The 8,670-nt window shown below is 32.4% G+C and overlaps 2 pseudogenes; both read left to right on the forward strand.

Moving 5' to 3' along the window:
* The first annotated feature begins 1,174 nt into the window (after positions 1-1,174).
* On the forward strand, positions 1,175-2,268 carry LOC142628601 (uncharacterized; annotated as a pseudogene).
* A 789-nt stretch (positions 2,269-3,057) lies between these two features.
* Positions 3,058-5,059, forward strand: LOC142628602 (receptor like protein 27-like; annotated as a pseudogene).
* Positions 5,060-8,670: the final 3,611 nt, after the last annotated feature.

An 8,670-nucleotide genomic window follows, 5' to 3' on the forward strand; every position in this document is an offset into this window, starting at 1 on the left:
ATCCTAAACAATAGAATTAGGTCATTTTAGATATACACCACTATATTCAACTTATAAATTACAACCCAAATCAATCATACAATTACACAATCCAATCATGAACATGTAACATGAATTACCTTTTTAATTACTGCTTGGAATTTTCACAATTATTGAAAGAGAATCGCCAGATTTAATTTTTAGAAAACATCAAGACAAGGTACCAAATTTTAATTTTTTTAACTTCCATAGAAAAAAATATTACCCACTTTATTTCAACCCTTATGGAAAAAAAGGTTTACATGTGGCATGCAAAACAGGTTTAATTGACTTAGAGATGTAAAAATTAGTCAACCAACTATGGTAGAATTAAGGTTTCAAAATTTAAATAAAAAAAATTCTACAATAATAAAAAATTATTTTGTGGTAAATATGATTACAAAATGCATTACTTTTCATTAGATTAGTTCAAATTACAAAATAATAATAATAATGAAACCACCTTAAAAAATAATCACGCGCAAAGCACGGGTCCTCGACTAGTTATATAATACATTACTCCCAATATATTTCATAAAATACCCACACTTCAGGGGAAAAAGAACAAATGGAGTATTTATATGGACAATTTTATATTTTTTACCTGGCCGGCCATATTAAATTCAGAGAGTAGGAGGAGACCTGCAGAACCAGAGCATGGTTTAATAAACATTGATGGTGTCCAACAGTGTACATGATTGAGATACATTCCTAAACATTTGGGTAGTGTTTAGTTCACACTTGTTATTGCATAGACCTGTACACACATTTTTCAAGAAATACGGTTGTGTAAAATAATAAAAAGTGTGTACTAGTATTTAGTATTTACCCTAAAGGGCCTAAACATTTCCAGCCTTCAAAAAAATAATCAGTTAGCTATATAGGTATACTTTTCTACAGGTATAAATAATCAGCCACTCAATTTTCCATCAACTTCCTCAACTGTTAAGATGTTCAGCATGGGGAAAATCACTCAATTTTTGCCATTCTTCCTTGCCTCTCTTTTGTTCTTCATCTCTCATTCTCAAAGTACTTCTAATACTTCCTCTCAACATCATTGCCTCCCTGTCTAGAGCTCTGCTTTGCTGCAACTAAGGCAAGAATTTGTTGAATAGAGGATATTTCTGATTACTACTATGGTGTTTCTTATCCAAAGATGAAGTCTTGGAAGGCAGATACAGATTGTTGTTCCTGGGATAGCATCACATGCGATGCAAAAAGTGGTCAGGTGATTGACTTGGACCTGAGCAACAGCTGGCTTAATGGGCCTCTCAAGTCTAACAGCAGCCTCTTCAGCCTAATTCACCTTCAGAAACTCAACCTTGCCTACAACAACTTCACTTAGTCCACAATCCCATCTGAGTTTGGCCGGCTTGTAAGGTTGACTCATCTAAACCTCTCTTTTTCCTACTTATCTGGCCAAATCCCATCTGAAATTTCATGGCTGTCCAATTTGGTTTCAGTTGATCTCTCTGTCACTTGTGTTAACTGCTTATTTAATAATGTTTTTCAGTATTCTAAAACTTTGAATCTCAAAAGATTGGATCTTGAAACACTTGTCCAGAACATAACAAATCTGAGAGAACTTCAATTAGCCTCTGTGAACATTTCATCGTCAATACCTCAATCCCTGGTAAATTTATCTTCTTTGACAACTCTTTCTCTTGCTAATTGCAATTTGCATGGACAATTTCCCACAAATATTCTCCTGATGCCCAAGCTTTCAAAAATTGATCTATCATATAACCACTTTCTCACAGGTTTTCTACCAGAATTTCATTCTGGCAGTTCCTTAGAGCTATTGGATCTTTCCTCCACAAATTTTTCTGGGATATTGCCCAATTCAATTGACAACCTTGAGTCCTTGATTAAATTGGATCTATCTCAGACAAAGTTATCCTAGGAAATTCCTAATTCAATAGGCAACCTCCAGTCGTTGAATTTCTTGGATCTTAGTTCAAGTAACTTCTCAGGGGCAATCCCCTATTCCATTTGGAATCTAACTCAGCTTTTTTTTTTTCTTCTCTCTCATCCAACAATGTCCACAGTCAACTTCCATCTACATTAGGAAACCTTGCAAATCTATCTTTTTTAGATCTTAGCAATAACCTTTTTCATGGGGAAATACCGTCTTCCCTAGGAAACCTTACACAACTAGCACTACATCAAAAAATGTCTATTACATCAAGTGTTAATACAACAAAATATGTATATAGTAGTTTTAGACAAAATATCGCATCTACAAGTTAAAATGGTTGCAATAGTAACTTAAAAGTGTTAAGCTATTGCATCAACAGTGATAAGCTGCAATAACTTATAATTTTCAACTACAATAGAAGCTTTAATATATTAAAAAAAATTGTTGCAATAACTTAAAATGAAAGAATCGTTGCAATAAATTGATACCGATTTTTTTTGCAATTTATTCCAACGAAAATTTCGAATTAATAGCTTATTGCAACAAAGTTATTATTGCAAAATTTGATATTAATTCTTTTACAATTTATTGCAATGACAAACACGTAACTTAAAATGAAAGAATCGTTGCAATAAATTGATACCGATTGTTTTTGCAATTTATTCCAACGAAAATTTCGAATTAATAGCTTATTGCAACAAAGTTATTATTGCAAAATTTGATATTAATTCTTTTACAATTTATTGCAATGACAAACACATAACTGCAACGAATATATCGTTGCAATAATTTGGTATCAATTATTTCGTAGTCAATCGCATTGACAAAATGAATTAATTATCTTTTACAATGAAGATATCATTGCAGTAATTTAATCCAACTTATTTTGTTCAATTATTTGCAATCTATTACAATAAGTTTCGTGAAGTAATAGCTTATACTTAAAAGATATTCGAAATAGTAAATTGTTTATTGCAATAGTATATATATCATTGCATCAAAGTTATTTTTAAAATATTTGGAGTTTATTGCAACAAAAATTTTTGTTGCATAAACCTATTACTTCAAATTTTATTACAACATCTTGTATCAACTATTGCAATGACTCTAATGTTATTGCAATGGTTTTTTTCGTTGCAATAAACATTTTTTCTTATAGTGTAGAATTTTTATCCCTCTTTAATAACAGTTTCGATGGCAGGTTACCAGTTTCACTAACAAATCTCACTCAACTCTATACAATGAATATCTTTCAAAATCAGTTGATAGGTCCAATCCCATGTGAAATAGGTAGACTTTTCCAATTAGCTGACATCTCCTTGGGTTCTAACTCACTGACTGGGACCAGCTCGTCACATTTGTTTACAATGGCTTGATTGTTTACACTAGATCTTTCACAAAATCAATTGACCGGCTCTCTCAAATTGAAAAATATCTCTTCATCCCAATTGAACTACTTGGATTTGACGATAAACAAATTATATGGATCTATTCCAAGGTCAATCACTAATTTCACATATCTACAATATTTATATCTTTGTTCAATCAACCCTAAGGATATGTTGGAGTTAAGCCTTTTTTTTAGCTCAAAAGTATTGAATCTCTCTTTCTTTCAGGTTACAATTTGTTCATTTCTAAAGGAAAGATCAATTCCACCCTCCCAAAATTCAGAGATTTGAGGTTGTGTTCTTGAATCTTAAATTTTCAATTTTCCTAAAATCTCAAAATTTATTACAATATTTAGACCTTTCTAATGACAAATTTGAAGGCATAGTACCTAAATGGTTCTGGAATGTTGGAAAGGAGACATTGCAATCTTTGAATCTTTTTTTTTAAACCATTTTAGTGGTTTTGAACAACCTCTAAACATTCTTCCTTGGAAAAATATGAGATATTTAGACTTGCGTTCCAACATGTTGCAAGGATTGCTTCCAATCCATTGTCTACAAATTATTTTTTCGCCTCAAATAATAATCTGACTGGAAGAATCCCTTAGATGATTTGCATGCTAAATGCTCTCGGAGTCCTTGATTTGTCCAACAACCAGTTGATTGGTCAAGTTCCACATTGTTTAGGTAACTTCACCAATTCTCTTTCAATATTGAATATGAGAAAGAACAGCTTTCAAGGAAAGTTGCCAGAAACTTTTACAAAGGGAAGTAATTTGAGGACACTAGACTTGAGTCTCAACATAATCAATGGGAAGATTCCACGATCATTGGTAAAATGTGGAATGCCGGAGGTTTTAAATCTTGGAAATAACAACTTGAATGACATCTTCCCCTTTTGGTTGGAGTCTTTGCTAGAGTTAAAGATTCTTATCTTGTGAGCAAATGGATTCCATGGTCCTATATGTGATCCTCATACCAATTTTGGCTTTTCCAAGTTGCATGTTATCAATCTCTCTTACAACAATTTCTTTGGTAGGTTACCATCAGAGTATTTCAACACTTGGTATGCAATGCTAATGGCCCCTGGAATTAATTCAAAACTATAGTACATGGGAGATCACTCTGGTTATTATGAAGACTCAATAAGTCTATTGAATAAGGGAGTGGAAATGGAGCTAGTAAAGATCTTGACCATCTTCACAGCTATTGATTTCTCTAACAACAAATTTTATGGAGAAATTCCAAATAACATGGGGAATCTCAAGGAATTGATTGTACTCAACTTATCAAGTAATAGTTTCACAGGCCCTATCCCATCATCCTTTGGGAACCTAATTGAGCTCCAATCATTTGATCTCTCCCAAAATAAGTTCCAAGGGAGATCCCTCAACAACTAACAAGACTCACATTTCTTGCATATTTAAACTTATCTCAGAACCAACTTACAGGTCCAATTCCTCAAGATAGACAATTTGGGACATTTCAAAATTCCTCATTTGAGGGGAACCTGGGATTGTGTGGCTTTCCATTGTCCAAGAAATGTGAAAATATCGAGACACCAACTTTTGAGCTTAATCAAGAATCATCATATGGAGAAGGATTTAGTTGGAAAGTGGTAGTGATGGGATATGCTAGTGGACTAGTGATTGGATTGGTTATTGGACATGTCATCATCTCAAGGAGGTCAAATAATTGGTTTACAAGAACTCTTGGAGTGAACCTACACATGTGAAGATGATTGTAGTAGACTAGTGAAAGCACATTTTTTTTTATTATAGTAATTGTAATAATTGTATACAAGTGCTCAATAAAATAAACTTGGTTTAGCCTAAAACCTTGTAGTTTAGTGGTATTGTATGTTTATTCCAATAATAAGAACTTGATTTCAAATCGCACACACTTAAACTTGGTTCAATGTATCAAAATAATAAAATAATTAAGGTAAGCTTCTTTTTCTATATCTTGTTGTAGTTTATAACACAAAATATTTTGCTCCAAAAAGGCCAATTTAGTTCGGATTCAAAGAAAATTTTCTTCTTCATAAGAAGTACTCAGGAAATTTTCTTTTCCCGTTAGAAGTAAACAACAAAGTTGTATCTTCAAAATACCTTTGGTACATGTATATCATAGCAATTAAAAAAAAAGGACTATCTCTTTTGTGAGAACTTTTTAATGAGTCTACATTGGTTAAAATGAATATGAGGAAACTAGTGTCTCTGGAGTGTGTAGATTCTTAACTTGGAGTGAGTCGAATATTCTCAAAATTTCCCTCAAATGATTCTTAACTTCACTCTATAGCTAACCTTGTCAGAAAACCAATAATTTCATTTAGTGTCTCTAGGCTTCAAAGTAATGGTGACATGTGGGCAACCCTTTGCAATTCTTCATATAAACCCAAGCAGAGCTCATATCATGCGCCACTATATATGTATGAAGTGTAACTATATAAGCTACAATTCATCATAGTTGTCACGTTGTTGTTACAAATGGGCTGGTGGGTCAATCAATCCATGGTAGCTGTCACAATTGCACTGGTTTTGTTGCCATGACACATGGTGAGACTCAAAATTGCACTTCATAGGCAGTTCACACTAGACAAAGTAGGAGGACGAAAATTTATAGGGGAAGAACTTACCAAGAAAATTGAGTAGGGTCACATTATTGCTTGGTTTGCACTACAAAAACCTGGACCTATAGTGGCGTTTCAAAAACGCCACTATAGGTCCAAAAAGCCACTATACGCCCATTTGGGCTATAGCGGCGTTTGCTATAGTGGCATTTGTAAACACCACTATTACCACAACTATAAATTTATAATGGCGTTTCTCCATAAACACCACTATAGGTCTGCCCTATAGTGGCATTTTGGGAATGCCACTATAAACCAAATTTTTTTATTTTTAAAGAAGGCTATAGTGGCGTTTGTTAAATGCCACTATAGACTCACCCTATAGTAGCGTTCTACAAACGCCACTATAGCCCAAAAACCAACAAAAAAAAGTTTGATTACCGAAAATTAATTTTTGGTAATCAAAAGTTTTTTTATTGAAATAAAATTGTAATTAAATCAAAAGATAAAAAAAGGATAAAAAAAACATAAAATGAATCAAAATACAAACTACACCACAAACTACACTATAGCTAGCCCAGCAAATTCAAAATGAAACATAAACCCACCTAAAAAAAAAAATCAAAATCAAATATGTACAACATGCTCATATCTAAAAAAAATAGCAACTCCACCCCAACACATTCAGCCACCATAGACCAACCTACAAAAAGAAATCATCAAATAGATTTTGAATTTTTCACTACTTTCTTGGTTCTATTAACATAGATATTATCACACTTGAGATTTCTAAACCTATCAATAATAAAAAGCCAAAGAATTCACAAAAATTAATCAAAAATCTCATAGACCCACGAAGCAAAGTTGACAGGAGACAAGGAAAAGACCAAAACTATTATCAAAAAAGGAATAGACCAAAACAATCATTAAATATTTTTTTTTTTAAAAATACTTACTTGCAACTATACAACCAATGGCATCAAACACAGTAGCACTCTTTCTTCAATCACAAATCCCATAACAGTAGCACCATTTGCAAATTTGAACAAAATTAACTAGTTACAACACCATCTTCAAATCCAAAACCCACTAATATTAACACCACCACAAATAAAATAGGGGAAATAAAATCAAATAGGAGAGAAAGTGAAAAGAATAAATCCATGCGTGTAGTGAAAGAAGAGTGAAAGAATTAAAAAAAAAAAAAACAGAAAAGAAGAAGATGGAGGAATGGAGATAAGGGAGAAAAAGAAAGAAGGAAAGAAAAATAAAATAAAAGGGAAAGGAAGTCTGAAGAAGCTACTACTTGGAGAGGGATTTGATAAGGTGAGTGGGGTAGGTGGGGTTAGTGGGTTTTGAATTTTTTTTTTTTTAGTTCTGATTGATATATATATATATATATATATATATATATATATATATATATATATATATATATATATAAATGATATGTTCACAACATTTTCATAATATTTTTACAACAAATCTTAAGTTGTAAGTTGTTATTTGTTGTTATTGTTAGGAAAAAAATGTTGCAAAAATGTTGTGGACGTAGCATCTCTCACCACTTATGATTTGTTGTAAAAATGTTCACAACATTTTTACAACAAATCTTAAGTGGCAAGTTGTTACTAGTTGTTATTGTTGGGGCAAAAAATTAATTTTAATGTTAAGTTCAAATTTCAACCAATAATAACAATTAAACACTTATGATTTATTGTAAAAATATTGTGAACGTAGCATCTTTCATTTAAATATAAATATATAATAATATATACATTTAAATATATATATATATATATATTATTCAAATATTCTAGGCATATTCCTAAAATATGCCATTCTATTTGCTGAACGTTGAATTCGGATTTGGTTTTTTTTTTTTAGGAATAGTATGGAATATGCCATAGAATATTCCTATGGCATATTCCAAAAATTTGTTCTGCGGATGTATATATATTACTAATATCTTTGAGAACCTATAGTGGCGTTTATGGCATTTATCAAACGCCACTATAGGTCTTTTTCCCTCTGACCCTTGCCAAAAAACCCAACCGAAAAAAAAAAAATAAAATAAAAAAAAAAACTGGAAAAAAAAAAGTGCAAATAGTGGCAGTTGTCAAATGCCACTATAGGTCCTTCTCTTACAAGGGCCTATAGTGGCGTTTGATAAATGCCACTATGCCCCTACTAGAAAACCCAAGCAAAAAGATAAAAAACTGAAAAAAAAAATAATAATAAAAAATGCATATAGTGGCGGTTGTCAAACGCCACTACAGGAGGGCCTATAGTGGCGTTTATCAAATGCCACTATAGGTCTTTTTTCCTCTGGCCCTGCCAAAAAACCTAACCAAAAAAATAAAATAAATAAAAAATTGAAAAAAAAAGTGCCTATAGTGGCAGTTGTCAAACGCCACTATAGGTCCTTCTCTTACAAGGGCCTATAGTGGCGTTTGTCAAATGCCACTATAGGTCTTTTTCCCTCTATCCCTCATTAAAAAAGTCAACCAAAAAAAAATTTTAAAAAAAAAGAGCCTATAGTGGCGGTTGTCAAATGCTACTATAGGTCCTTGTAAGACCAGGACCTATAGTGGTGTTTTAAAAACACTGCTATAGGCCCTTGGAAATGCCACTATAGACCCATTGTTTTAAAATGCCACTGTAAGACTCCCTAAACGCCATTATAGGTATGCCTATAGCAGCGTTTATAAAAAACGCCACTAAAAAAAAGCCACTATAGGCCTAGTTTTTTGTAGTGCTCTCCCTCTCTGTCT

The sequence above is a fragment of the Castanea sativa genome, chromosome 3, assembly GCF_040712315.1.
Source record: "Castanea sativa cultivar Marrone di Chiusa Pesio chromosome 3, ASM4071231v1".
In the NCBI taxonomy this organism is placed as follows: Eukaryota; Viridiplantae; Streptophyta; class Magnoliopsida; order Fagales; family Fagaceae; genus Castanea; species Castanea sativa.